Genomic DNA, 26172 nt, shown 5'->3' on the forward strand with positions numbered 1-26172 from the left:
ATTAAACTTCGTGGAAGAAAAGATTAGTAAACTTGAAAACCTAACAATTAAAAAAAACTTGACCAGGCTCAGTGGCCCATGCCTGTAATCCCAGCACTTTGGGAAGCCAAGGAGGGTGGATCACCTGAGGCTGGAAGTTCGAGACCAGCCTGATGAACACAAAAATTAGCCAGGCATGGTGGTGCATGCCTGTAACCCCAGCTACTTGGGAGGCTGAGTCAGGAGAATTGCTTGAACCCAGGAGGCGGAGGTTGTCGTGAGCTGAGATTGCTCCATTGCACTCCAGCCTGGGCAACAAGAAGGAAACTGTATCTCAAAAAAAAAAAAAAAAAAATTCAAAATGAAACAGAAAAAAGAGAGAGAGAGAGAGAACATCAGTGAGCTGTGTCCTAATGTGTGAGTATTTGGACAAAAATATTTAAAGAAATATTGTTCAAATGTTTTTAATTTGATGAAAACTATAACTCCACAAATCTAGTAAGCTCAATGAACACCAAAGAAGGAAGCATGAAGAAAACTAAACCAGGCCGGGAGTGGTGGCTCGTGCCTGTAATCCCAGCACATTGGGAGGCTGATGTGGGCAGATCACCTGAGGTCAGGCATTTGAGAACAGCCTGGCCAACATGGTGAAAGCCTGTCTCTATTAAAAACATGAAAACTAGCTGGATGTGGTAGCGCACACCTGTAGTTCCAGCTACTCGGGAGTCTGAAGCAGGAGAATTGCTTAAACCCGAGAGGCGGAGGTTGCAGTGAGCCAAGATCACACCACTGTACTCCAGCTTGAACGACAGAGAGAGACTCCATTGAAAAAAAAAAAAGTATCTATGTGTGTGTGTGTGTATATATATATATGTAAAAAAAGTATATATATATGTGTGTGTGTGTGTGTGTGTGTGTGTGTGTGTAAAACTAAACCAAAGCACAACTTAATTAACTTGCTTAAAACCAGTGATAAGTACAGAAGAACAAAGATAAGGATGACAGTAGAATTCTCATCAGAAGCTATACAAGCAGGAAGACAGTTGAGCACCATTTTTTAAGTGCTGGAAGAAAAGAACTTGTAGAATTTTATTTCAAAAATGAAGGCAAAATATAGACTTTTTTCAGACATGCATAAGATGAAAGACTCTCACCAGCAGACCTGCACTATAAAAAAGTTAAAATCATTCAGACAGAAGGAACACTATACCAGATGAAAATCTGGATTTACGTAAAGAAATGAAGAGTGCTGGGAAAGATAACTACATGGGATATATGTAAGATACTTTTCTTTTATGTAAATATCTTTAAAAGATAATTTAATTGACTATTTAAACAGAACTAACAATGTATAACAACAAGGCATTTAAGAAAATCTCTATCTAATTATTAGCTGAGCACTAAAGCTAACAAGCAGAGATTTCATGGCCATATATGACAAAAAAGAGCCTTACAGAGTTAGTTTAGAAAAGTCACTAATGAAACAAACAGCAGCAGCAACAACAAATAGTAATAATAACAAAACCTGAGAACTAACAATGTACAGTGAGGTTTGTAATATGTATGCAAGAAGATGTATGTCAGTAGCACAAAGATCAGGAGAGAGAGAAATATAAATATGTTGTTTTTGTGTGTGTGTGGTTTTTGTTTTTTTTTTGAGACAGAGTTTCACTCTTGTTGCCCAGGCTGGAGTGCAATGGCACAATCTTGGCTCACTGCAACCTCCGCCTCCCAGGTTCAAGCAATTCTCCTGCCTCAACCTCCCGAGTAGCTGGGATTACAGGTGCCCGCCACCATGCCTGGCTAATTTTTTCTATTTTAGTGGAGACAGGGTTTCACCATGTTGGCCAGGCTGGTCTCAAACTCCTAACCTCAGGTGATCCACCACTTCAGCCTCACAAAGTGCTGGGATTACAGGCATGAGCCACCGTGCCTGGCAAATATGTTGTTTTCAATCTGAGAAAGCTAATTGAAAAAACAAAAAAAAGAAAAAGAAAGAAAAAAGAAATATGTCATAAGTTTTGTATCCTAAATGTGAAGTGGTATAGTATCACATGCAGCTGCAAGAACTACAAAGTTCTCCAGGATAATAGCACAAAGAGAATACCAAAAGCCAAGTGGAAGAGGCAAAAGCAAGGTATCACTGACAGAATTTTAAATCTCTGGTGCCCATAGCCACAAAAAAATTCAACTCTGGTAGCTACAACAACAAACTAAAGCACAGCCCATTCCTTATTAGAGTATCACAAATCTCCGTAATAACCACCAAGCAGAAGGAAGCCTGTGTTTTTCTCCAAGGATAGAAAATATTTATATTAGTTATCTCCTGATACATTAACAGAAATGGAGAATGTCTAACTTTCAACGAAAATTACAAGGCAAATCAGAAGGCAAAAAAAAACCACAGTCTAAGAAAAAGCAATAATCAGTACTAGACTCAGATATGACATAGATGTTGGAACTGTATGTACATTTAGGAAAGACCTGAGAAGACCCTAATCTCTCACCTCCAGCTAGCTTTGAGTGTCTGTGCATGTCAGAAATGAAAGCTAAGAATGCTAGGGCAAACTGAAGTGTTGTAGACATGCCCCAACAAACAGAGCTCCTTAGCACAGGCTGGAAAATTTGTTGATTCAAGGCATTTAAGAAAATCTCTATCTAATTATTAGCTGAGCACTAAAGCTAACAAGCAGAAATTTCGTGGCCATATATGACAAAGAAGAGCCTTACAGAGTTAGTTTAGAAAAGTCACTAATGAAACAAACAGCAGCAGCAACAACAAATAGTAATAATAACAAAACCTGAGGAAGGTGAGAATGTGATTTCCATAGTTACAACATATAGTATTTAAACTGTTCTGTTAAAAAAATTATGTGACATGCAAAGAAACAAAAAAGTATGGCCTGTACCAAGGGTGGGAGAATAGGGAAAGAAGTCAAAAGAAACTGCCACTAGGAAACTCAGAAGCTGAACTTACTAGACAAACAATTTAAGTAAGCTATTTTAAATGTGTTCAAAGAACTAAAGTATGCTGTCTACAGAAGTAAGGAAAGTATGAAAATGCCATCTCACAAAATAAAAATATTACCAAAGAGAAATGATTTTTTTAAAATAGAAAATCTAGAGTTGGAAATTACAAACACTGAAATGAAAATTCACAGGAGGAGCTCAAAAGTAAACATGAGCTGGCCGAAGAATCAGTGAACTTAAAGATAGGTCACTTAAGATTATCTACTCTGGAAAGCAGACAAGTAAAATAATGATGAAAAATAAACAGGACTTCAGAAACCTGTGGGACACCATTAAGTATGTCAACACAACATAATGGAAGTTCTATACAAAGAGGAGAGAAAGGGGGAAGAAAAGATATCTAAAGAAATAATTGCCTAAAATGTCTCAAATTTGATGAAAAACATGAATCTACACATCAATGAATTCCAAATAAAATAAACTTGAAGATATGCACATTTCAAAATTTTATAAGCAAAGAGTTGCATAACAATGACAAAGAGAGATTCTTCAAAGCAGCAACAGGGAAGCAATTCATCACACACATGGAATCCCCAATAAGATTATGAGCTGACTTCTCATCGGAAGGTATGGAGTCTGAAGGCGGTTGGGTGACACATTTAAAGTCCTGAAAGAAAAAGACTGTCAACCAAGAATTCTATGTGCAACTCAAGTATCCTTTAAAAATAAAAAATACGGGGAGTTATGTCAGGGAAGATGGCAGAGTAGGAAATTCCAGGAATATAACTCCTTACCTAGATGACAATTGTATTGGCAGGAACTGTTTGAAGTAACTAGAGTCTGGAGTCTATTTGAACCCTTACAGCTTCAAGGAGAAAACTTGGCTAGTAGATTAGTTAGTTTCTACCAATTTAAGCTTTAAACATGATAGCAGCTAAACACCCCTTACTCCTAGCCTCACAGCAGGCAACTATGCCCATGTTCCTGGTGCAGCTTACTGGAGCCAGAATGGGCAATAACAACCTTCTCCTCCAAGTAACAGGAGTCAGTGTTCTGTAGCTTATTGCTACTTTTGATCACTGAGGTGTAGGCACACAGACTAGCCACCATTGATTCAACTGCCACTGGCTGACACAGCTTTCAGGAGATTTAAAGGAACAGCACCTGCGTATTTGTTTGTATTTCTTTTTACCCTTTTTTTCCCATTGGAGAGCCAGATGTTTAAAGATCCAGACATTTCAAAGCAACTGTGAGCTGGGCATGGTGGCTCACACCTATAATCCCAGCACTTTGGGAGGCCAAGGCAGGAGGATCACTTGAGCCCAGGAGTTTGAGAACAGCCTAGGCAACATGATGAAACCCTATCTCTACAAAAAATACAAAAATTAGCCAGACGTGGTGGGATGCTCCTGTAGTCCCAGCTACTTGGGAGGTTGAGGTGGGAGGATGATTTAAGCCCAAGAGGTAGAGGTTGCTGTGAGCTGAGATTGTGCCACTGCACTCCATTCTGGGCGATGGAGCCAGACCCTGTCTCAAAAAAAAAAAAATTATTGAGTCTGAGGAAAAGAAAGGAAAAAATTAAAATGAAAGGAATAAAATATAGACCAGACCAAGCGTGGTGGCTCACATCTATAATCCCAGCACTTTTGGAGGCCAGGGCTGGTGGATCACCTGAGGTCAGGAGTTCGAAACCAGCCTAACCAATATGGTGAAATCCCACCTCTACTAAAAATGCAAAAATTTGCTGGGCATGGTGGCACGTGTCTGTAATCCCAGCTACTCAGGAGGCTGAGGCAGGAGAATCACTTGAACCCGGGAAGTGGAGTAAGCCAAGATCATGCCATTGCCCTCCAGCCTGGGTGACAAGAGTGAAACTCCATCTCAAAAAATAAAAATAAAAATATATAGACCAGTATTTCTTAAGAATGAATTTAGATGTGGAAATTCTCAATAAAATAATAGCAAACTGAATGCAACAATAAATATAAAAGGTTATACACTATCAACACCATGACCAGTGGACTTTATCCTAGGAATGCAACTTTAGTATAACATCCAAGAATCAATCAGTATAATATACCACATTAATAGGATTTTAAAAGACCTGTGAAAAGATCTAATACCCTTTCATGATCAAACATTCAACAAAATAGGAATAGAAAGAAATTTCCTAAACTTGATAAAAAGGCATCTATGAAATCCCCAAAGGTAAAATCATACTTAATAGTGAAAGAATGGATACTTTCACCCTAAGATCAGGAAAAAGTCAAGGATATCTCCTTTCAGCACTTTCATTCAACATTGTACTGGCAGGTCTAGCAAGGTCAACAGACAAGAAAAATAAATGAAAAGCATCCAGATTAAAAAGGAAGAAATAAAACTATCTCTATACAAAGATGAATCTTGTATGTAGAAAATTCTACAGAATTTCACAGAAATTTTTACAGAATTCTACAGAAAATTCTGCACGGATAACAAAGTGTCAGGCTAACATGACTAACACAAGCAAAGGAAACTAATAAAGCTCCAGTAGCTGACCCCACAAAAATGGAGATCTACGAATTGCCTGACGAATAATTTAAAATAACCATCTTAAAGATGCTTAGTGAGATGCAAGAAAACACAGACAACTCAACAAAATCATGCATGAACAAAATTAGACATTTAATAAAGAGATTAAAACGATAAAACGTCCTGGAGCTGAAGAACACAATGACAGAGTTGAAAAGTCAATACAAAATTTTAACAGCAGAAGAGATCATGTAGAAGAAAAAAATCAGTGAACTCAGCGATATGTCATTTGAAATTAGCCACTAGAGAAATAAAAATACAAGAGAAGTAAAAAGAATAAAGGGGCTGAGTGCAGTGACTCACATCTGTAATTCCAGCACTTTGGGAGGCCGAGGCAGGTGGATCACTTGAGGTCGGGAGTTAGAGACCAGCCTGACCAACATAGTGAAACCCCATCGCTACTAAAAATATAAGTATTAGCCAGGCATGGTGGTGCACACCTGTAGTCTCAGCTACTCAGGAGGCTGAGATAGGAGAATCACTGGAACCAAGGAGTAGGAGGTTGCAGTGAGCCAAGATTGCACCACTGCACTGTAGCCTGGGTGACAGACTGAGACTTCATCTTAAAAAAATTAAAAAATAGGCCGGGCACGGTGGCTCAAGCCTATAATCCCAGCACTTTGGGAGGCCGAGACGGGTGGATCACAAGGTCAGGAGATCGAGACCATCCTGGCTAACATGGTGAAACCCCGTCTCTACTAAAAAATACAAAAAGCTAGCCGGGCGAGGTGGCGGGCGCCTGTAGTCCCAGCTACATGGGAGGCTGAGGCAGGAGAATGGCGAAAACCCGGGAGGCGGAGGTTGCAGTGAGCTGAGATCCGGCCACTACACTCCAGCCTGGGTGACAGAGCGAGACTCCATCTCAAAAAAAAAAAAAAAAAATTAAAAAATAAGAGATCTACAGGGTACCATCAAGGTATGTATTTATGAATTATGGGAGTTCCAAAAGAAGAATAAAAAGAGAAAGGGGCAGAACGTTTAATTAAATGTAGTTTAATTAAATGATTCCTGACGCCTAAAGGATCCCAAGCAAGATAAACCAAAAGAAGAATATCCTGAGACACATGATAGTGGTCTTTCTGTCTCCACAGAAGATTGGTTCCAGACCATCCACAGATACCAGAATCCATGGATGCTCAAGTCCTTTAAATAAAATGCATAGTATTCACATGTAACCTATGCACAACTTTCCATATACTTTAAATTATCTCAGGATTACTTATGATACCTAATACAATGTAAATGCTATGTAAATAGTTGTTATATTGTATTTTTGTATTAGCTTTTATTGTTGCATTATTATTTTATTTATTTTTTAATATTTTCAATCTGTGGTTGGTTGAATCCATGGATGCAGAAATCACAAATTTGAAGGCTTGATTGCGTGTCAAATTATCAGATGCCTAAGACAAAAAACCATGAAAGCATAAGAGAAAAGAGATTAATCACAAAGTATCTTAGTCCATTTGTGTTGCTATAACAGAATACCACAGACTGGGTAATTTATAAAGAAAAGGAATTTATTTCCCACAGTTCTAGAGGCTGGGAAGTTCAACAGCAAGGTGCTTTGGCAGCTGGGAAGGTCGTTCTGCTACATCCTAACATGGCAGAAGGCATCACATAGCAAGAGAGCAAAAGAGATCAAACTAGAAGCCTCAAACCCTTTCATAATCAGCATTAATCCATTCATGAAAGTGGAGTCTTCATAGCCTAATGACCTCTCAAAGGTCATGCTTCTTAACACTGTTGCACTGGGGACTAAGTTACTAACACATGCTTTTATGGGGACACATTCAAACCATAGCATGATAGAACCCTCGTAAGGATATCAGTATACTTTTCAGTAAAAACCTGTAGGCTAGGGAGTGGTGGGTGAAAGATTTAAAGTGCTAAAAGAAAAAAAAGAGCTGCCAACCAAGAATACGATTGCCAGCAGGGCTGTAATTCAGAAATGAAGGAGAAATAAAGGCATTCACAGACAAATAAAAGCTGAGGGAGTTCATTACCACAAACCTGCCTTACAAGAAAAGCTAAAGGTTGGGCCCAGTGGCTCACACGTGTAATCACAGCACTTTGAGAGGCTGAGGTGGGAGGATTGCTTGAGCCCAGGAGTTCAAGACCAGGCTAGCAACATAGGGAGACTCCATCTCTACACAAAACATTAAAAATTAATCAGGTGTGGTGGTACACATCTGTGATCCCAGCTACTCAGGAGGCTGAGATGGAAGGATTGCTTGAGGTGGAAGGTCGAGGCTGCAATGAGCCATGATCATACCACTGCACTTCAGTGTGGGTGACAAAGCAAGACTCTGTCTTTAAAAAATAAACAACAAAAAATATAACAGAATTAAAAGAAAAAAGAGAAAGGCGGCCAAGTTCGGTGGCTCATGCCTGTAATCCCAGCACTTTCGGAGGCTGAGGCGGGTGGATTACCTGAGGTCAGAAGTTCAAGACCAGCCTGGCTAACATGGTGAAATCCCATCTCTACTAAAAATACAAAAATTAGCTGGGCTTAGTGACACAACCCTGTAATCCCAGCTACTCGGGAGGCTGAGGCAGGAGAATTGCTTGAGCCAGGGAAGCAGAGGTTGCAGTGAGCCGAGATAGTGCCACTGAACGCCAGCCTGAGCAACAGAGCGAGACTCTGTCTCAAAAAAAAAAAAAAAAAAAAAAAAAGAAAAGAAAAAAAAAGGAAAAGAAGTTCTTCAAGTTGAAATAGAAGAATGTTAAGTAGCAATATGAAAACATGAAATTATAAAACTCACTGGTAAAGGTAAGTATAACATCAAATCTAAATATTGTAAGGCCGGGCGCGGTGGCTCAAGCCTGTAATCCCAGCACTTTGGGAGGCTGAGATGGGCTGATCACAAGGTCAGGAGATCGAGACCATCCTGGCTAACACAGTGAAACTCCGTCTCTACTAAAAAATACAAAAAGCTAGCCAGGCGAGGTGGCGGGCACCTGTAGTCCCAGCTACTCGGGAGGCTGAGGCAAGAGAATGGCGTGAACCGGGAGGCGGAGCTTGCAGTGAGCTGAGATCCGGCCACTGCACTCCAGCCTGGGCGACAGAGCGAGACTCCATCTCAAAAAAAAATAAAATAAAATAAAAAATAAATAAATAAATATTGTAATGATGGTGTATGAATCACTTTGAAATCTTAAATATAAAGTAAAAGACAAAAAGATTAAAAATAACTATAGTTACAATAATTTGTTAATGGGTACATAACATTAAAAGATGTAAAGTGTGACATAGCATAAAATGTGGAGATGGGGGAGAAGCAAAAGTGTACAGTTTTGTATAAAATTGAAATTAAATTGTTATTAGGTTAAGGTAGAATGTTATAACTTTAAAATATTTTATATAAACCTCATAGTAACGGCAAAGAAAAACCTCTACTAGACCTGCAAAAAATAAATAGAAAGGAAACGAACACATACCATTACAAAAAAATCAACAAATCACAAAGGAAGACAGCAAGAGAGGAAAAAAAAAAACTAAAAAATAGAAAACGATTAACAAATGGCAATAGTAAGTCCTTACCTATCAACAATTACCTTAAATGTGAATGAATTAAATTCTCCAATCAACAAACAGAATGGCTGAACAAATTTAAAAACAAGATCCAACAATATGCTACCTACAAATTACTCACTTCAGCCTTAGGGACACTCATAAGTTGAAAAGTGAAGAAATGGAAAAAGATATTCCACGCATATGTAACCAAAAGAGAGTACAAGTAGCTATATTTACATCAGACAAAATAGAATTTCATTCAAAAACTGCCTCAAGAGACAAAGGTCACTATATAATGTTAAAGGGACCAATTCATTAAGAGGGTATAACAATTGGAAAATGTATACCTTATGTATATTTCTACCTGTGTACGTATGTGCCCCAATATTTAGAGCACTTAAATGTATAAAGCAATATTAACAAAATAGAGGGGTAAATAGTGACACAATAATAGTAGGGAACTTCAATACCCCACTGCCAATAGTAGATAGATTATACACACAGAAAAACAACAAAGCAACGGTGGGCTTGAATAATACTACAAACCTAATAGACCAAATAGATCCAACAGACAAATACAGAATATTCCATTCAACAGCAGCATAATACACATTATTCTCAAGCACACACAGAACATTACCTAAGATAGATTATATATTGGATCACAAAACAATTCTTAACAAATTTCAGAAGAAGATTTAAATTATATCAAATGTATTTTCTGACCACAAAGATATAAAACTAAATGTCAAGGCTGGGAGCAGTGGCTCATGCCTGTAATCCCAACACTTTGGGAGGCTGAGATGGGCTGATCACAAGGTCAGGAGATCGAGACCATCCTGGCTAACACAGTGAAACTCCGTCTCTACTAAAAAATACAAAAAGCTAGCCAGGCGAGGTGGCGGGCACCTGTAGTCCCAGCTACTCGGGAGGCTGAGGCAAGAGAATGGCGTGAACCCGGGAGGCGGAGCTTGCAGTGAGCTGAGATCCGGCCACTGCACTCCAGCCTGGGCGACAGAGCGAGACTCCATCTCAAAAAAAAATAAAATAAAATAAAAAATAAATAAATAAATATTGTAATGATGGTGTATGAATCACTTTGAAATCTTAAATATAAAGTAAAAGACAAAAAGATTAAAAATAACTATAGTTACAATAATTTGTTAATGGGTACATAACATTAAAAGATGTAAAGTGTGACATAGCATAAAATGTGGAGATGGGGGAGAAGCAAAAGTGTACAGTTTTGTATAAAATTGAAATTAAATTGTTATTAGGTTAAGGTAGAATGTTATAACTTTAAAATATTTTATATAAACCTCATAGTAACGGCAAAGAAAAACCTCTACTAGACCTGCAAAAAATAAATAGAAAGGAAACGAACACATACCATTACAAAAAAATCAACAAATCACAAAGGAAGACAGCAAGAGAGGAAAAAAAAAAACTAAAAAATAGAAAACGATTAACAGAATGGCAATAGTAAGTCCTTACCTATCAACAATTACCTTAAATGTGAATGAATTAAATTCTCCAATCAACAAACAGAATGGCTGAACAAATTTAAAAACAAGATCCAACAATATGCTACCTACAAATTACTCACTTCAGCCTTAGGGACACTCATAAGTTGAAAAGTGAAGAAATGGAAAAAGATATTCCACGCATATGTAACCAAAAGAGAGTACAAGTAGCTATATTTACATCAGACAAAATAGAATTTCATTCAAAAACTGCCTCAAGAGACAAAGGTCACTATATAATGTTAAAGGGACCAATTCATTAAGAGGGTATAACAATTGGAAAATGTATACCTTATGTATATTTCTACCTGTGTACGTATGTGCCCCAATATTTAGAGCACTTAAATGTATAAAGCAATATTAACAAAATAGAGGGGTAAATAGTGACACAATAATAGTAGGGAACTTCAATACCCCACTGCCAATAGTAGATAGATTATACACACAGAAAAACAACAAAGCAACGGTGGGCTTGAATAATACTACAAACCTAATAGACCAAATAGATCCAACAGACAAATACAGAATATTCCATTCAACAGCAGCATAATACACATTATTCTCAAGCACACACAGAACATTACCTAAGATAGATTATATATTGGATCACAAAACAATTCTTAACAAATTTCAGAAGAAGATTTAAATTATATCAAATGTATTTTCTGACCACAAAGATATAAAACTAAATGTCAAGGCTGGGAGCAGTGGCTCATGCCTGTAATCCCAACACTTTGGGAGGCTGAGGTGGGTGGATCACTTGAGGTCAGGAGTTCGATACCAGCCTGGCCAACAGGGCGAAACCTTGTCTCTACTAAAAATATAAAAATTAGCCAGGCATGGCAGCACATGCCTCTAATCCCAGCTACTAGGGAGGCTGAGACAGGAGAATTGCTTGAACCTGGGGGGCAGAAGTTGCAGTGAGGCAAGATCAAGCCACTGCACTTCAGCCTGGGTGACAGAGTGAGACCCCATCTCTAAATAAATAAATAAATATCATTAACAAGAGAAATTTTAGAAATTTCAGAAATATATGGATTCTACATAGCCAATAGGTCAAAGAATCAATGAAAACGGAAATCAAAAAGTGAGACAAATGCAAACTGAAACACAACACACAAATGTGTGGAATGCAGCAAAAGCAGTGCTAAGAGGGAAGTTTGTAGCAATAAATGTCTGCATTAGGGGAAAAAAACTCAAATAAACAACCTAACTTTATACTTTAAAAAACTAGAAAAAGAACAAACTATGCCCCAAATCAGCACAAAGCAGGAAATAATAAGATTAGAGAGTAGAAAAAAATGAAACAGAGACTAGAAAGATAATAGAAAAGATCAACAAAACTAAGAGTTGATTTTTTGTAAAGATAAACAAAATTGACAAACCTTTAGCTATTAATAGAATGACCAAGAAAAAACTGAGAGGACTCAAATACATAAAATTATAAATAAAAGAAGAGACATGACAACTGATACCACAGAAATACTAAGGACTATAAGAGACTATGAACAATTATATGCCAATGAATTGGATAACCTAGAAAAAATGGATAAATTCCTAGAAACGTACAACCAAACAAGACTGAATCATGAAGAAATAGAACATCTGAACAGACTGAGTACAGAGATTGAATCCATCAGCAAAAGTCCCAATAAAGAAACAGCCTAGGACCAGACAGCTTCACATGTGAATTCTGCCAAGCATTTAAAGAAGAATTAATGTCAGTTTTTCTCAAACTCTCCCAGAAAAATTGAAGAGGAGGGAATACTCCCAAAACTCATTTTATGAGGCAGAATTGCCTCATACTAAAACCAGATAAAGACACTATAGGAAAAAAAAGTGCAGGTCAATATCTTTGCTGAACATAGCCACAAAAACCCTCAGCAAAATACCAGCAAGCCAAATTCAAGAGCACATTGAAAAGAATCATATACCATGATCAAGTAAGATTTAGTCCTGGGATGCAAGGATTGTCCAACATAAGCAAGTTAATAAACGTGATACACCATATTAACAGAATTAAGGATAAAAATTATATGATCATTTCAACAGATGTGGAAAAAGCATTTGACAAAATTGAACATCTTTTCATGATTTTAAAAAAACACTCTCCCAACAAATTAGGGGAGCCAGGCATGATGGTGCATGCCTATACTCCCAGTGGTTTAGGAGGCCAAGGCAGTATGACTGCTTGAGGCCAGGAGTTTGAGACCAGCCTGGGCAACACAGCAAGATCCCATCTCTAAAAAAAAATTTTTTAACTAGCCGGGCATGGTGGCACGTGCCTGTAGTCCTAGCTACTCAAGAGGCTGAAGCAAGAGGATCTCCTGAGTCCAAGAGTTTGAGGTTAGAGTGAGCTATAATCACACCACTGTACTCCAGCCTTGGTGACAGAGCAAGACTCTGTCACAAAAAGTAAAACAAAACAAAACAAAAAAACAAATTAGGCATAGAAGGAATGTACTGCAACATAATAGAGTCCATATATGACAAGTTAACATCATAGTCAACAGTGAAAAGTTGTCTTATTCCTCTGGGATCAGGAATAAGACAAGATTGCCCACTCTTGCCACTTCTATTTAACATAGTACTGGAAGTCTTAGCTGGAGCAATTAGGCAAGAAAAAGAAATAGAAGGCATCCAAATTGGAAAGGGGGTAGTTAATTTTCTCTGTTGGAAAAGAAATAATCGTACATATAGAAAACCCTAAAGACGCCACAAGAAAACGATTAGAACCAATAAAAGAAATCAGTAAAGTTGAAGGATACAAAATCAACATGCAAAAATCAGTTATTTTTCTACACTCTAACAACAAGCTATCCAAAAAAGAAATTAAGAAAACAATCCCACTTACAATAGCACCAAAAATAATAAAACACTTGGGAACAAATTAACAAAGTAAAAGATCTATATATGGAAAATTATAGATAAAAGAAAACATTGATAAAAGAAATTGAAAAAGACATAAGTAAATGGAAAGCTATTCTTTGTTCGTGGATTGGAAAAATTAGTATTATTGAAATGTCCATACTCTCCAAAGTGATCTACAGATACAGTGCAATCCCTATCAAAATTTCAGTGTCATTTTTTCCAAAGCAATAGAAAAAGCAATCTGAAAAGTCATATGAACCACAAAAGACATTGAATAACCAAAGCAATCATGAGAAAGAGAAAACAAAGCTGGAGACATCACACATCCTTATTTCAGACTACATTACAAAGCTATGGTAATCAAAACAGTCTGGTAGTGGCATAAAAACAAACACATAGACCAATGGAAAAGAACAGAGAGCCAAGAAATAAACCCACTCATAAAGAGTCAACTTATCTTTGACCAGGATGCCAAGAACACTCAATGGGAAAAAGATAGTGTCTTTGATAAATTGTGTTGGGAAAACTGGGTGTTGCCATGCAAAAGAATAAAATTAGACCTTTATCTTAAATCATATACAAAAATCAACTAGAAATTGATTAAAGACTTAAATGTAAGACCTGAAACCATAAAACTCCTAGAAAAAAAATTAGCAAAAAAGCTCCTTGACATTGGTCTTGGCAATGATTTTTTGCATATGACAACAAAAGCACAGGTAACAAAAGCAAAAATAAACAAGTAGGACTACATCAAACTAAAAAGCTTTTGCACAGCAAAGGAGATAATCACTATATGAAAAGGCAACCTGCAGAATGGGAGAAAATATGTGCAAACCATAAATCTGATAAGGGGTTAATATCCAAAATATATAAGGAACTCAGAAAACTCCACAGTTTAAAAAATAACCCAATTTTTAAAATCGGCAAAACCAGGTGCAGTGGCTGATGCCTGTAATCCCAGTACTTTGGGAGGCTGAGGCAGGGGGATTGCTTGAGGGTAGGAGTTGGGAGACAAGCCTGGGCAACATAGGAAGATCCCATCTCTATTTTAATAATAATAATAATAATACAATTAAAAATAGTCAAACTCATAGAGGCAGAAAGTACAATGGCAATTGCCAGGGGTCAAGGGTAGGGGAAGTGTTCGTTAAAAGACCTGAGCGGCCGGGCGCGGTGGCTCAAGCCTGTAATCCCAGCACTTTGGGAGGCCGAGACGGGCGGATCACGAGGTCAGGAGATCGAGACCATCCTGGCTAACACGGTGAAACCCCGTCTCTACTAAAAATACAAAAACTAGCCGGGCAAGGTGGCGGCGCCTGTAGTCCCAGCTACTCGGGAGGCTGAGGCAGGAGAATGGCATAAACCTGGGAGGTGGAGCTTGCAGTGAGCTGAGATCCGGCCACTGCACTCCAGTCCGGGCAACAGAGCGAGACTCCGCCTCAAAAAAAAAAAAAAAAAAAAAAAGACCTGAGCAGGTATGTTTCCACATGACCAATAAGGAAATGAAAAGGTGTTAAGCATCACTACTCATCAGGAAGATGCAAGTCAAAACCACAATGAGCTATTACTCCATACCTGTTAGGCTGGCTATTATCAAAAGAACAAGAGATAACAGGTGTTGGCAAGGGAGCTGAGGAAAAGGCACCCTAGGACACTGTTGGTGGGAATGTAAATTGGTACAGTCATATGAAAAAAGAGTATGGAAGTTCCTCAAAATATTAAAGCTAAAACTACCATATGATTTAGCAATCCTAATTCTAAATATGTATCAGAAAGAAATGAAATCGGTACCTTGAAGAGATATTTGCAGTCATGTTCACCACAGCATTATTTACAACAGTCAAGATATAAAAACAACCTAAGTGTACATCAATGGATGAATGGATAAAGAAAATGTATTATTCACACACTCACACAAACATACACACTTATACACATTTTCATATTACATATATTTATACATTATATATGTATATTTTATAGGCCCATATATACATTGAAATACATACAGACTCATACACAATGGAATATTATTCAGTCAAAAAAAAAGAAGGAAATCCATGGCCAAGCATGGTGGCTAACACTGTAATTCTAGCACTTTGGGAAGATTGCTTGAGCCCAAGAGTTCGAGCCCAGCCTGGGCAACATGACGAAACCCCATCTCTACACAAAATTTCAAAATTAGCTGGGGGTGGTGGTGCATGCCTGTGATCCCAGCTACTTGGGAGACTGAGGTGGGAGGATCGCTTGAGCCCAGAAGGATGAGGCTGCCATGAGCTTGTGATCACACCACTGCACTCTGGCCTGGGTGACAGAGTACTATCCTATCCAAAAAAAAAAAAAGGAAATCCTGTCCTTTGTGACAACATGGATAAACCTGGAAGACATTATACTGTGAAATAAGCCAGGCACAGAAAGACAAATATTGCATAATCTCACTTACATGTGGAAACTAAAAAAGTCAAACTCAAAGAGGCAGAAAGTACCATGAATTGCCATGGGTGGAGGGTGCCCCAGATAAATGAGAAGATGTTGGTTAAAATTTCAGTTCTAAGATTTATAAGCTCTGTAGATCTAATGTACAGCATGGTGACTATAGTTAATAATACTCTATTGTTCACTTAAAATTTACTAAGAGAGTTGTCACTACACACATACCCAAAATGGTAATTATGTGTATAGATATGTTAATTAATTTGATTGTGGCATTCATTTTACAATTTATATGTATATCAAATCATTATGTTGTACACCCTGGATATATACAATTTTTTTTTTTTGTCAGTTATCTCTCAATAAAGCTGAGAGCAAAAAGAAAAAAAAGAAAAGAAACACAAGGGACTCAGAACAGAACAACCAAAACGATTTTGAAAAAGAATAACAAAATTGGAGGCCTCACTGTTTTTGAGACTTCATATCCAGAATACATAATACATAATAATTGTTAGAAGTCAGAAATAAGTCCTTTGCTGCTTAGAAATGTCTTCTCTGAGATTGCTGTTTCATCACTCTTACATTCAGCCCTCCACAAAGCTAAAGGCCATGGACACAATGCAGCTAGGTTCTTGGCTACTGTATAACCAGGGTGGCCTTTACTCAAGTTTCCAGTAAGCTATTCTACATTTCCATCAAAGAACTCAGCAGAATGGCTTTTACTGGTCATATTTCTATCAGCATTCTGGTCATGACACTTAACCAATATCTAGAAAGTTCCCAACTTTCCTTAGTCTCATTTCCCATTTACTGGACCCTCACCAAAATCACCCTTAATACTCCATTCATGGGAATACAGGCTTTTTCTAGCCTGTTCCTCCGAATTCTTCCAGCTACAACCCATTACCCAGTTTCAAAGCTGCTTTCACGTTTTCAGGTATCCGTATAGTAACACTCCAGTCTCAGTACTAATTTTCTGTCTGAATCCATTTTCTGTTGCTATGACAAAATATCTGAGACTGGGTAATGTATAAAGGAAAGAGGTTTATTTAGCTTATAATTCTGGAGGCTAGAAGGTCCAAGATTGGGCAGCCCCATCTGGACAGCCTCTGTGAGGGCCTCATGCTGAATCGTAATATGGTGAAGCAGGAGTGTGCAAAGAAGGCAAAACCTAAGAGGCAACCTCACTTTATAACAACCTACTCTCATGGGAGCTAATCCATTCCCAAGAGAACTAACACAGTGTTAGGAGAAACACATCAATCCATCTTTTTTTTTTCTTTGTTTCAAGTTTTAATCAAAGCTTTTATATAAGATTACTTTATTCCTGCATCTTCTCAATTGTTTCTTCCTTGTATTTGCCCTTTTCCTTTCCTACTTGGCGAGACTTGGCTTTCCGTTCAAGGATCTTTTTGCGGTCTTTGTCCAGTTTTAGCCTAGTGATAACCACCTTGCTGGGGTGAATGCCTACGTGGACAGTTGTGCCATTAGCCTTTTCCCGCTGCACCCGTTCAATGTAGATAACATATTTCTTCCTGTAAACCTGGACTACTTTGCCAATTTGCTGACCTTTATAGTGTCCTCCTACAACCTGAACTTCATCATCCTTTCGGATGGGCATAGATCACACCTTGTACTTCTGTCTCAGCTCTTTGGAAAGAGGGGAAGACAAAATCTTCCTGCGAATGTGGGAAGGTGCATTGAGATGCCTTTTGCGATTCTTGCTTCGGTCGGAAGTCACAAAGGGATTAAATTTCATTTTGGCCGCTCCCGCTTCGGTCACATCAATCCATCTTAACGACCTAATCACCTCTTAAAGGAACCACCTCCCAACACTGCCACATTAGGCAGCCTCAACCAAGCCTCAACATGAGTTTCGGTGAGAACAAATCATATTTTAGCCATAGCTCTATTAAATAAATTTAATTAAAAAGTAATAAACTTCCAAAATAGCATCAGGCCCAGATGGGTTAATAAGATAATTTTACCTAATACTTAAGGAAGAAATTATACCAACTGTAATTGGTATAATCTCTCCTAGAAAACAGAAACAGAGGGAATACTCCCTAACTCATTCTATGAGGCCAGCATTACCCTAATATCCAAACCAAAGACATTATAAGAAAGGAAAACTACAGACCAATATCTCTCATGAACATAGATGCAAAAATAATCAACAGATATTAGCAAACCTAATATAATAATGTGGACAAAGATTATACACCATGACTAAGTGAGATTTACCCCAGATATGAAAAATCAGAAAATCAGTTAATGTAATCCATCACATTGACAGGCTAAAGAAGAAAAATCTCATAGTTATGTCACTAGATGTAGGAAACTCATTTGACAAAATCCAGTATTCATTTATGATTTTAAAAGTCTCTCAGAAAGCTGGGAATAGAAGAGATCTTATCCAACTTCATAAGGAACATCTATTTTTTAAAAGACCTACAGCAAACATCATATTTAATGGTGACAAACTAGATGCTTTCCCACTAAGATCAAGAATAAGTCAAAGAGGTCCACTCTCAGCATGCCTATTAAACATCCCTCTGGGAGTCCTGGTAAATGCAATAAGAAAAGAAATGACATGAAAAATACACAAATTGGGAAGGAAGAAATAAAACTGTCTTTGTTCACAGATGTCATGAATCTCCGTAATGAAAATCCCAAAATACCAACAAAAAAATTCCTGGAAGTAGTAAGTGACTATAACAAGTTGCAGGCTACAAGGCTAATAAACAAAAGTCATACTTGTGTCTCTTTAGGCTTGAAAAAAGACCCCCAAAAATTTTAAAAAGACATTTTTTAAAAGTCAATTTCTTTCTCTTATACCAGCCATAAACAACTGGAATTGGAATTTTTTTTTTTTTTTTTTTTTTTTTTGAAATGGAGTCTCACTCTTGTCACCCAGGCTGGAGTGCAATGGCGCAACCTTGGCTCACTGCAAACTCTACCTCCTGGGCTCAAGTGATTCTCCTGCCTCAGGAGACGGGGTTTCACCATGTTGGCCCAGCTGGTCTCAAACTCCTGACCTCAGGCAATCTGCCCGCCTCGGCCTCCCAAAGTGCTGGGATTACAGGTGTGAGCCACTGCGCCCGGCCAAAATTTGAAATTTAAAATGTAATGCCATTTACATTAGCACCCTTCAAAAATCAAATACTTAAGTATAAATCTAACACAATATCTATAAGATGCATATAAGAAAAACTACAAAACTTTGATAAAAGAAATACATGTTGGCTGGGCGCGGTGGCTCAAGCCTGTAATCCCAGCACTTTGGGAGGCCGAGACGGGCGGATCACGAGGTCAGGAGATCGAGACCATCCTGGCTAACACGGTGAAACCCCGTCTCTACTAAAAAATACAAAAAAACTAGCCGGGCGAGGTGGCGGGCGCCTGTAGTCCCAGCTACTCCGGAGGCTGAGGCAGGAGAATAGCGTGAACCTAGGAGGCGGAGCTTGCAGTGAGCTGAGATCCGGCCACTGCACTCCAGCCTGGGCGACAGAGCGAGACTCCGTCTCAAAAAAAAAAAAAAAAAGAAAAGAAATACATGTTAAAAACAATGATCTAAAAACAGAGAGAGATGCTCCATATACATATATGAATTGTACATTGTCAAGAAGTCAGTTCTTCCCAACTTGACCTACAGATTTGATGCAATTCCAACCAAAATCCTAGCAAGTTATTTTGTAGTGGCAAACTGATTCTAAAATTTATATGGAGAGTCACAAGACCCAGAATGTCCAACATGATATTGAAGGAGATCAAAGTCAGGATCAACACCACTCAACTTCAAAACTTACTACAAAGCTACGTTAATCAATGCAGTGTGATGCTGGTGAATGGATAGACAAATAGATCAATAGAGCAGAATAGTAAGCCCAGAAATAGACCCATACAAATAATATAATCAACAGATTTTTAACAAAGGAACAAAGGCAATTCAAGTAAGAAAGGATAGTCTTCTCAATAAGTAGTGCTGGAACAACTGCATATCCACGTGCCAACACAAGGAGAATATGGGGGAGGGCAGAATTCAGTCACAGACTTTGCATCTTTCACAAAAATTAACTCAAAATGTATCATAGATACAAAATTATAAAACTCCTAGAAGATAACATAGGAAAAAAATCTAGGGACCTTTAGTTTGACAATGACTTTTTAGATACACCAAAAGCAAGACCCCATGAAAGAAAAAAAATATGGTACGTTGGATCTCATTAAAATGAAAAATGTTTGCTCTGCAGAAGACCTTGTTGAGAGAATGAAAAGACAAGAAGCCATAGACTTGAAAAAAATATTTGCAAAGCACATATGTGATAAAGGACTGGCATCCAAAACATACAAAGAACTCTTAAAACTCAACAATAAGAAAACAATTAGATTTATAATTTTCAAATAGATTTCAAAACTGGCAAAAGATCTGAACACACACCTCACCAAGGAAAATGCACAAATAGAAAATAAATATATGAAAAGATACTCCATATCATATGTGATCAGAGAAATGCAAATTAAAACAATAATGAGATACCACTATACACCTATTAAAATGGCTAAAATCCAAAATACAACACCAAATACTGTCAAAGATGTAGAACAGCAGGAAGCTTCATTTATTAATGGTGTGAACACAAACTGGTATAACCACTTTGGAAGACAGTTTGGCAGTTTCTTATAAAACTAAACATATTTTGCCATATGATCTGGCAATTGCACTCAGTCTTTTTAATCAGGTGAGTTGGAAGCTTATGTCCAAACAAAAACCTACAAATGTTTATAGCATTTTTATTAATAATTGACAAAACTTGGAAGCAACCAAGATATACTTCAATAGGTAAATAAATAAGCAAACTGTAGGATAGCCATGCAATGGAATATTATTCAGCAATTTTTAAAAGAGCTATCAAGCCATGAAAAGACATGGAGGAACTTTAAATGCACATTGCTAAGTTAAAGACACCAATCTGAAAAGGCTACATACTGCATGATTCCTACCATATGACATTCTGGAAAGGGCAAAACTATGAAGACAATAAAAAAGATTAGTTACTGTCAGGATTCGGGGAGTGGGGAAGAAGGAAGGTGAGATGGTTAGGGAAGACAGGGTATTTCTAAGGCAGTGAAACTACACAACATGATACTCTAATTGTGGATACCTTTTATTATACATATGTCTGAAGTTATAGAATATACCACACAAACAGCAAACTCTAAATTTATGAGCTTAGTCAACAATGTGTCAATATTCACTCATCAATCGTAACAAATGTACCACACTAATGCAAGATGTTAATAAAAGGGGAAAGTGGATGGGGAGGTTAAAAGAATATATGTGAACCCTGTACTTTCACTCATTTTTTTCTGAAAAACTAAAACTGCCCAAATATAGAGTCTGCTAATTTTTAAAAGATAGAAATGAAAAACAGGTCAGTAGTTTCCAGGGGTTGGTGGCTATGTGTGGTTGACTATGAAAAAGGATGGCATAGGGAAATTTTTAGAGTGATAACACTATGCTACATGGTGCAGGGTGTTTGATACACAGGCTCTACATGTAGAACTGTACATCCACAAGGAACACATTTGAAAGTGGGAACATTTTAAAATTCAACCAAGTCAGGAGGTCCTGGTCTGAAATACAGACTGTGATGAAATAATCTAACTATATTAAAAATGTTAACATAATCTTATGGAAGGGGATGTGGGAAAAGGTAACTGACTTAAGTAACTTAGGAAAAATGGTATGTGACTAGAATCTCTACAGAGTTAACACTAGTTTGTCAAGTTTTTCTCACAGTGGTGCAGGTTACAATTCTGAAACTGCTTTACATGTACAATGGAGTAGAAAAAATGAATACTGTCATGTACCGCAGAGCAACCATTTGGTAAAGGATGGACCATATATATGACAGTGATCCCATAAAATTATAATAGAGCTGAAAAATTCCTATTGCCTAGTGATGTCACAGCCATCATAACATCATAGCACAATGCATAACTCACCCGTTCGTGTTAATGCTGGTGCAATCAAAACTACTGCACTGCCAGCTTCAGCAGACTTAAATGTTCCTGCCTGCCAGCTCTGAGAGCAGCAGATCTCCCAGCACAGCTCTTGAGCTCTGTTAATGGACAGACTGCCTCCTCAAGTGGGTCTCTGACCCCCGTGCCTCCTGACTGGGAGTTACCTCCCAGCAGGGGTCGACAAACACCTCATACAGGAGAGCTCTGGCTGGCATCTGGTGGGTGCCCCTCTGGGATGAAGCTTCCAGAGGAAAAAGCAGACAACAATCTTTGCTGTTCTGCAGCCTCCGCTGGTGATACCTGGCAAACAGGGTCTAGAGTGGACTTCCAGCAAACTCCAGCAGACCAGCAGAAGAGAGGCCTGACTGTTAGAAGGAAAACTAACAAACAGAAAGCAATAGCATCAACATCAACAAAAAGGATGCCCACTCAAAAACCCTATCCGAAGGTCACCAACATCAAAGACCAATGGTAGATAAATCCACGAAGATGAGGAAAAACCAGCACAAAAAGCCTGAAAGTTCCAAAAACCACAATGCCTCTTCTCCTCCAAAGGATCACAACTCCTCGCCAGTAAGGGAACAAAACTGGATGGAGAATGAGTTTGACAAATGGACAGAAGTAGGCTTCAGAAGGCAGGTCATAACAAACTCCTCCAAGCTACAGGAGCATGTTCCAACCCAATGCAAGGAAGTTAAGAACCTTGAAAAAAGGTTACAATAACTGCTAACTAGAATAATCAGTTTAGAGAAGAACATAAATCACCTGATGGAGCTGAAAAACACAGCATGAGAACTTCGTGAAGCATACACAAGTTTCAATAGTTGAATCAATCAAGCAGAAGAAAGGATATCAGAGATTGAAGATCAGCTTAATGAAATAAAGTGTGAAGACAAGATTAGAGAAAAAAGAATGAAAAGGAACAAACAAAGCCTCCAAGAAAAACGGGACTACGTAAAAAGACCAAACCTACATTTGATTGGTGTACTTGAAAGTGACGGGAAGAATGGAACCACTTGGAAAACACACTTTAGGATATTATCAAGGAGAATTTCCCCAACCTAGCAAGACAGGTCAACACTCAAATTCAGGAAATACAGACAACACCACAAAGACACTCCTTGAGAAGAGGAACCCCAAGACACATGATCTTCAGATTCACCAAGTTTGAAATGAAGGAAAAAATGTTAAGGGCAGCCAGAGAGAAAGGTCAGGTTACCCACAAAGGGAAGTCCATCAAACTAACAGTGGATCTCTCGGCAGAAACCCTACAAGCCAGAAGAGAGTCAGAGCCAATGTTCAACATTCTTAAAGAAAATAATTTTCAACCCAGAATTTCATATCCAGCCAAACTAAGCTTCATAAGCTAAGGAGAAATAAAATCCTTCACAGACAAGCAAATGCTGAGGGATTTTGTCACCACCAGGCCTGCCTTACAAGAGCTCCTGAAGGAAGCACTAAATATGCAAAGGAAAAACCAGTACCAGCCACTGCAAAAACATGCCAAAATGTAAAGACTATCAACACTATGAAGAAAATGTATCAACTAATGGGCAAAATAACCAGCTAACATCATAATAACAGGATCAAATTCATACATAACCAATATTAATCTTAAATGTAAATGGGCTAAATGCCCCAATTAAAAGACACAGACTGGCAAATTGGATAAAGAATCAAGACCCATTGGTGTGCTGTATTCAGGAGACCCATCTCACGTGCAAAGACACACATAGGCTCAAAATAAAGGGATGGAGGAATATTTACCAAGAAAATGGAAAGCAAAATAAAGCAAGGGTTGCAATCCTAGTCCCTGATAAAACAGACTTTAAACCAACAAAGATCAAAAAAGACAAAGAAGGGCATTACATAATGGTAAAGGGATCAATGCAACAAGAAGAGCTAACTATCCTAAATATATATGCACCCAATACAGGAGCACCCGGATTCATAAAGCAAGTTCTTAGAGACCTACAAAGAAACTTAGACTCCCACATAATAATAGTGGGAGACTTTAACACCCCACTGTCAATATTAGACAGATTAATGAGACAGAAAATTAGCAAGGATATTGAGGACTTGAACTCAGCTCTGGACCAAGCAGACATAATAGACATCTATAGAACTCTCCACCCCAAATCAACAAAATATACATTCTTCTCAGCACCAGATAGCCCTTATTCTAAAATTGACCATATAATTGGAAGTAAGACACTCCTCAGCAAATGCAAAAGAATGGAAATCGTAACAGTCTCTCAGACCACAGTGCAATCAAATTAGAACTTAGGATTAAGAAACTCACTCAAAACTACACAACTACATGGAAACTAAACAACTTGCTCCTGAATGACTACTAGGTACATAACAAAATTAAGGCAGAAATAAATAAGTTCTTTAAAACCAATGAGAACAAAGACACAATGTACGAGAATGTCTGGGACACAGCTAAAGCAGTGTTTAGAGGGAAATTCAAAGCACTAAAATGCCCACATGAGAAAGCGGGGAAAGATCTAAGATCAACACCCTAACATCACAATTAAAAGAACTAGAGAAGCAAGAGCAAACAAATTCAAAAGCTAGCAGAAGACAAGAAACAACTAAGATCAGAGCAGAACTGAAGGAGATAGAGACATGAAAAATTCTTCAAAAACTCAATGAATCCAGGAGCTGGTTTTTTGAAAAGATTAACAGAATAGACAGACCACTAGCCAGACTAATAAAGAAGAAAATAGAGAAGAATCAAATACACACAATAAAAAATAATAAAGGGATTATCACCACTGATTCCGCATAAACACCTCTACGCAAATAAACTAGAAAATCTAGAAGAAATGGATAAATTCCTGGACACACACACCTTCCCAAGACTAAACCAGGAAGAGGTCAAATCCTTGAATAGACCAATAACAAGTTCTGAAACTGAGGCAGTAATTAATAGCCCACCAACCAAAAAAAGCCCAGGACCAGATGGATTCACAGTTGAATTCTACCACATGTACAAAGAGGAGCTGGTACCGTTCTTTCTGAAACTATTCCAAACAATAGAAAAAGAGGGACTCCACCCTAACTCATTTTATGAGGCCAGCATCATCCTGATACCAAAACCTGGCAGAGACAAAACAAAAAAAGAAAATTTCAGGCCAATATCACTGATGAACATCGATGTGAAAATCCTAAATAAAATACTGGCAAACCAAATCCAGCAGCACAATAAAATATTATCCACCACAATCAAGTTGGCTTCATCCCTGGGATGCAAGGCTGGTTCAGCATATGCAAATCAATAAACTTAATCCATCACATAAACAGAAGCAATGACAAAAACCACATAATTATCTCAATAGATGCAGAAAAGGCCTTCGATAAAATTCAACATCGCTTCATGCTAAAAACATTCAATAAACTAGGTATTATGGAACATATCTCAAAATAATAAAAGCTATTTATGACAAATCAGCAGTCAATATTGTACTGAATGGGCAAAAGCTAGAAGCATTCCCTTTGAAAACTGGCATAAGACAAGGATGCCTTCTCTCACCACTCCTATTCAACATGGTATTGGAAGTTTTTGCCAGGGCAATCAGGCAAGAGAAAGAAAGAAAGTGTATTCAAATGGGAAGAGAGGAAGTCAAATTGTCTCTGTTTGCAGGTGACATGATTGTATATTTAGAAAACCCCATCATCTCAGCCCCAAAACTCCTTAACCTGATAAGCAACTTCAGCAAAATCTCTGGATACAAAATTAATGTGCAAAAATCCCAAGCATTCCTATACACCAATAATAGACAAACAGAGAGCCAAATCATGAGTGAACTCCCATTCACAATTGCTACCGAGAAAATAAAATACCTAGGAATACAACTTACAAGGGATGTGAAAGACCTCTTCAAAGAGAACTACAAACCGCTGCTCAAGGAAATCAGAGAGGATACAAACAAATGGAAAAATATTCCATGCTCATGGGTAGGAAGAATCAATATAACAAAAATGGCCAGACTGCCCAAAGTAATTTATAGATTCGATGCTATTCCCATCAAGCTACCATGACTTTCTTCACAGAATTAGAAAAAACTACTTTAAATTTCATATGGAACCAAAAAAGAGCCCATATAGCCAAGACAATCCGAAGCAAAAAGAACAAAGCTGGAGGCATCACACCACCTGACTTCAAACAATACTACAAGGCTACAGTAACCAAAACAGCGTGGTACTGGTACCAAAACAGATACATAGACCAATGGAACAGAACAGAGGCCTCAGAAATAATGCCACACATCTACA

At 38.0% G+C, this 26172-nt stretch overlaps 1 protein-coding gene and 1 pseudogene across 2 annotated transcripts in view; both read right to left on the reverse strand.

Annotated features, from left to right (window-relative positions):
* LOC117080277 (serine protease 44) overlaps nucleotides 1-26172 on the reverse strand; it is a 40265-nt gene that overhangs the window by 4021 nt on the left and 10072 nt on the right. The window lies entirely within an intron of this gene.
* On the reverse strand, nucleotides 17134-17640 carry LOC117080283 (annotated as a pseudogene). Its single transcript, XR_004435774.1, has one exon. The product of XR_004435774.1 is annotated as a 60S ribosomal protein L26-like (transcript).

Source organism: Trachypithecus francoisi, unplaced genomic scaffold, assembly GCF_009764315.1.
Source record: "Trachypithecus francoisi isolate TF-2019V2 unplaced genomic scaffold, Tfra_2.0 Lachesis_group0, whole genome shotgun sequence".
Lineage (NCBI taxonomy): Eukaryota > Metazoa > Chordata > Mammalia > Primates > Cercopithecidae > Trachypithecus > Trachypithecus francoisi.